This window comes from Jaculus jaculus, chromosome 5 (assembly GCF_020740685.1).
Source record: "Jaculus jaculus isolate mJacJac1 chromosome 5, mJacJac1.mat.Y.cur, whole genome shotgun sequence".
NCBI classification, from domain to species: domain Eukaryota; kingdom Metazoa; phylum Chordata; class Mammalia; order Rodentia; family Dipodidae; genus Jaculus; species Jaculus jaculus.
In genome coordinates this window covers 79,010,311-79,016,075 of record NC_059106.1, presented here as the reverse complement: position 1 = coordinate 79,016,075, position 5,765 = coordinate 79,010,311, and the positions used below count along the sequence as shown (strand labels likewise).

The 5,765-nt window shown below is 42.5% G+C and overlaps 1 pseudogene; it reads left to right on the top strand.

Annotated features, from left to right (window-relative positions):
• The first annotated feature begins 251 nt into the window (after nucleotides 1–251).
• On the top strand, nucleotides 252–1,292 carry LOC101611738 (annotated as a pseudogene).
• Nucleotides 1,293–5,765: the final 4,473 nt, after the last annotated feature.

Here is a 5,765-nt window from a genome sequence, read left to right as displayed (position 1 = left end):
AACACAAAAACAAAAACAAAATTTAACTGCCGGGCGTGGTGGTGGCACACACCTTTAATCCCAGCACTTGGGGGGCTGAGGTTAGGAGGATCTCCATGAGTTCTGGGCCAGCCTGGGACTACAGAGTGAATTCCAGGTCAGTTTGGGCTAGAGGGAGACCCTACCTTGAAAAAAAGACATTGACTGCCACAATAAATGATGAATTAAAATCCAAGCCCTGGACAGCAGCTAGGGGGCTGGGTCCTGTCCTCATGAGGCCACAGAAAGCGCAGGTAAGCCGGCAGGTGTTCATGCAGCTAGACTGCAGTAGTCAGTATAATGGTCAGCCACTGGATCCGCCAAGATCGGCCACTGGCCAGCCAGGCCAGATGTACTAACTAGTGCAATGGCAGCTCGTTTGTCATGGGGGAACCTACGGTTCTTTGATTGGACTTGGGACCTTCTCCATGGCAAGGCTTCCTGCCTGCTAGTGAAAACCTAATCAAAAGCCTATAGCTGGGCTGGAGAGATGGTTCAGTGGTTAAGGTGCTTGATTATAGAGCTTAAATACTCAGGTTTGGGCTAGAGAGATGGCTTAGCGGCTAAGGTGCTTTCCTGCAAAGCCAAAGGATCCAGGTTCGATTCCCCAGGACCCACATAAGCCAGATGCACAAAGGGGCACATGCATCTGGAGTTTGTTTGCAGTGGCTGGAGGCCCTGGCACACCCATTCTCTCCCTCTCTCTCTCTCTCTCTCTCTCTTTTTCTCTCAAGTAAATAAAATAAATAAATAAAATTCTTAAAAAGTTAAAAGAAAAAGACTGTAGCAGTGGTACAGGCTTGTCAGTTCCAGAACCCTATGGAGCTGGCAAACAGGATGATTAGGCCACATGTCAATGAAACAGTTTCAACTCTAATAACTTTTATGCAAAAGCCCAGAAATTTGGTAACTAGTCGTATCTTGAAGGCTTTGCCTTGTTTAACAGCTTACACCATGTTCTTATGCATGGAAACTCATTATGAGAAGGTTCTAAAGAAAGTCTCCAAATATATCTAAAAAGAGAATGAGAAGTGTATGTTCTCCAAGATCTCCTGACAGATGTCATGGAGAGAAGACTTCGAATGATTGAAACTTCCTTCTATGAAGATAGGCACATGAGCAAAGGAAAATTTAAAAACAGAATGAAAGGCCCCCTGCAGCTTGGCTCCCTGGTCTATCCACTAGTGGACTGCAGTGTTCTCAACTTCTCTCAGAGTATTCCATATCTTCTGTCAGAGCCACTGCATCGCCTACTCCAAGCACTGGCTTTCTAAAATTCCTGGAAGGATCTCTAGTCACTCAGCACCCACTTTGTGTCTCCAAACTGTAATCTTTTAAAAATAGTTATGTATTTGTTTGTTTGTTTGCAAGCAGAGAGAGACATACAAAAGACAGACAGAGAGAAAAGGAGCATGCCAAGGCCTCTAGCCACTGCAAATGAACTCCATATACATGTGCTACTTTGTGCATATGGCTTTATGTGAGTTTCAGGAATCAAACCCTGCTCATTAGGCTTTGCAGGCAAGTGATTTAACCACTGAGCCATCTCTCCAGCCCAGATTCTATTTCTTTTGGTTCATTTTGGAGATACCATGGTGAAGCATTTCACATTGTTTATTCAAAGCCTTTTAAAGCACATGTAATTGATCAGTCCACTGCCAAGTTGACTTCTTATCTGCCACAAGTACCATTGAGTTTCTTCATTCCTTGGGTGAGACTTCAACAAACTGTATCTTGGCCAATGTTCAGGCTCATTCCCCCAAATGAAAAGCTGTTTTCCAGGGGAGGGCTGCATTGTGTCTGTGGTTTTGCGAATATATCTCCCAGATATCAAAGAACGGCTAGCTTCACTAGGATTTAGAGAATAAGATTTATTTTTGTCCTCCAATAAAAGCTCACTAAAAAAATGTACCTAATACTTTAAAATGTGTCTGGTTACATTATGATAAGCCACACCATGGCGCATATGCAGCCAGCCCCAACGACGGCAGTGGTAAATCTCCAAGATCCGTGGACAAAAGCAAAGAAGAGTATATGTGCTGTGTTTCTGCTTTAAAAAGTATTTATTGCTTGCCAGGCGTGGTGGCACATGCCTTTAATCCCAGCACTAGGGAGGCAAAGGTAGGAGAATTGCCCTGAGACTACACAGTGAATTCCAGGACAGCCTCTATTAGAGTGAAAATGTACCTCAAAACAAGACAAAAAAAAATTATTGATTTTTTTGTTTTTTAGTATTTTATTTTATTTATTTATGTGTTAGAAAGAGAGAGAAAGAAGCAGATAGAAAGAATGGACATGCCAGGGCCTCCAGCAACTGCAAACAAATTCTAGATGCATGTGCAACCTCGTGCAGCTGGCTTAATACTGGGGAATTGAACCTGGGTCCTTAGGCTTCACAGGCAAGAGCCTTAACCACTAAGCCATCACTCCAACCCCACCCCTTTAATTGTTTTTGAGGTAGGTTCTCACTTTAATCCAGGCTGACCTAGAATTCACTATGTAGTCTCAGGGTGACCTTGAACTCATGGCAATCCTCCTACCTTTGCTTCCCAAGTGCTGGAATTAAAGACATGTGCCACCATGCCTGACTCAAAAAATAGTTTTAATTTATTTATTTGCAAGCAGAGAGAGAGAAAGAGAGAGAGAAAATGGACACACCAGGGCCTCTAGCTACTGCAAACAAACTCCAGATACACGTGCCAGTTTGTTCATCTGGCTTTACATGGGTACTGGGGAATCAATCCTGAGTCGTTAGGCTTTGCAGGCAAGCACATTAACCTCTGAGCCATCTTCTCTCCGGCCCCATTCTTTCTTACTTTCTTTCTTTTGTTTCTTCTTGGTTTTTCAAGGTAGGGTTTCAGTCTAGACCAGGCTGACCTGGAACTCACTATGTAGTCTCAGGGTGGCCTTGAACTCATAGTGATCCTCCTACCTCTGCCTCCTGAGTGCTGGGATTAAAGGCGTGCACCACCAAGCCCGGCCACTGGAAACGAACTCCAGACATCTGTACCACTTTGAGCATCTGGCTTTACATGGGTACTGGGGAATCAAACCTGAGATGGAAGGCTTTAGTAACAAGCATCTTTAACTACTGAGTCATGTCCTCAGCCCTGATTATGGCAATTATTTGTTTGGATTTTGGGGGGAGGGGAGTTTTGAGGTAGTGTCTTGCTCTAGCCCAAGCTGACCTGGAATTTACTATGTAGTCTCAGGCTGGCCTTGAATTCACAGCAATCCTCCTACCTCTGCTTTCTGAGTTCTGGGATTAAAGGTGTATGCCATCACGCCTGATTTATAGCAATTATTTCTAATTAAAGCAATATTCAATGCACTTTGCAGTTATTTTCTTAGGGATGTTGTTAATAAGCATTCCATCCAACGTTGGAGCAATGCGGTGTGTATTTCTTGTTAAATTCCATAAACACACTGGGCATGGTGGTGCACACCTTTAATTCCAGCACAGGGAGGCAGAGGTAGGAGGATCACCATGAGTTCAAGGCCACCCTGAGACTACACAGTGAATTCCAGGTCAGCCTGGGCTAGAGTGAGACTCTACCTCAAAAAACAAAAAACAAACAAACAAAAAGGTGTGGAAAGATGGCTTAGCAGTTAAGGTGTTTGCCTGTGAAGTCTAAGAACTCATGTTCAAATCTCCAGTCTCCAAGTCTCATGTAAGCCAGACACACAGTGACGCAAGCATGCAATGTTATACATGCACACAAGGGGATACACATGTCTGGAGATTGTTTGCAATGGCTGAAGACACTGATGTGCGCGCTCCCTCCCTCCCTCTCTCTCTCTCTCTCTCTCTCTCTCTCTCTCTCTCTCTCTGCCTCTTTCTTTCTTTGACTGTCTAATAAATAAAAGAAAAAAAAAAAAAGGAAAGAGATTCCACAAACACGTGAGCACAAGAAAGTAGATAGCCATCAGAGACATACAGGCCCTGCTCTGCCCCAAATGTATAATTAGTAAGTGTTGTAAGCATTTAAACTAGAGTTTTACTATAAATATAACTTGAAAAAAGTTGATAGGGATGATAGTGTATGCTACTAATCTGCAACCCCAGTGGCAAACTTTATGATGCATAGATTCTTCACATACAATTTTCAGTGCGTAGCGATCTTATGACTAGCGCAGTTAAGCTGAGTAACTTCCAAGTTAAACTGGCAAGTCAGAGTCGAGATTTGGAGCTCTTCTTTCGTCTGTATGTTCTTAATATTAATTTCTTATGCCCATTATTCTTTGGGGACAGGGGTTGAGAGCACTGTATTTGGAACAAAGAGAAAATATTAGGAGAGAATGAAGCTGTTAGCTTAATTTTAAAAAAATTTATTGGCAGCCTCCATAATTATAGACAATAAATTCCCTCCCCACTCCCACTATCCCTCTCACAAAGCCACCCTCCAACAAATTCCCTCTCCCTCTCAATTAGTCTCTCTCTCTTTTTTTTCTCAGTTTTTTATTTATTTATTATTTATTTATGGGGGGGGGGGGCGTGTACTGTCTCACTGAAGCTCAGGCTGACCTGGAATTCACTATGTAGTCTCAGGGTGGCCTTGAACTCATGGCGATCCTCCTACCTCTGCCTCCCAAATGCTGAGGTTAAAGGGGTATGCCACCATGCCCATCTCTCTCTTTTATTTTGATGTCATGATCGTTTCCTCTTGTGTAGGTAGTGTCAGGCACTGTGAGGTCATGGATATCCAGGCCATTTGGCATCTGGAGGAGCACATTGTAAGGAGTCTTACCTTTCCTTTGGCTTTTACATTCTTTCTGCCACCTCTTCTGCAATGGACCCTGAGCCTTGGAAGGTGTGATAAGAGATGTTTCAGTGCTGAGCACTCCTCTGTCTCTTCTCAGCACTATGGTGACTTTTGAGTCACCCCAGTGGTCACCACCAACTGAAAAGAGAAGCTTCTGTAACCAAAAGTAAGAGTAGCATTAATATAAGGGTAAAAACATTAAGAAAATGCTTATAGGGCAGTTTGATGGGCATAATATATACATTTAGCCAGACAACAGCAGGCATTACTCCCCTAAGGTTGATGACCTCTCCTGTAATATATTAGCCTAACTTTTAGAGATACTGCTAATAATGGATTTAATCTTTCAGATTTAATTTCTTTTCTGGATCTTGTATTTATTCAATTAATACTTTAAATTTTTAATATTTTGGTTTATTTATTTGCAATCACAGAGAGGGGGAAGAGAGAAAGAAAAAAAAAGGACCATGTACTATTTTCTCTAAAACTCTTTTGTTACTTTCAGCTTGTGACAGCACAGGTGTCTTCCTTTTATTTTATTATTTATTTGTTTGTTTTTGGTTTTTCTGAGGTAGGGTCTTGCTCTGGCCCAGGATGACCTGGAATTCACTATGTAGTCTCAGGGTGGCCTCAAACTCTCGACAATCCTACTTCTGCCTCCCAAGTGCTGGGAATAAAAGCATGCGCCACCATGATCAGCTATTTATTTTTTTAAATATATTTTATTCACAACTTCCATATTTATAGAGAATAAACCATGGTAATTCCCTCCCTCCCCCACTTTCTCTTTTGAAACTCCACTCTCCATCACATTCCTTCCCCCTCTCAATCAGTCTCTCTTTTATTTTGATGTCATCATCTTTTCCTCCTATTATGAAGGTCTTGTGTAGGCATTGTCAGGCTCTGTGAGGTCACAGATATCCAGGCCATTTAGTGTCTGGAGGAGTACATTGTAGGGAGTTCTACCCTTCCTTTGGCTCCTAC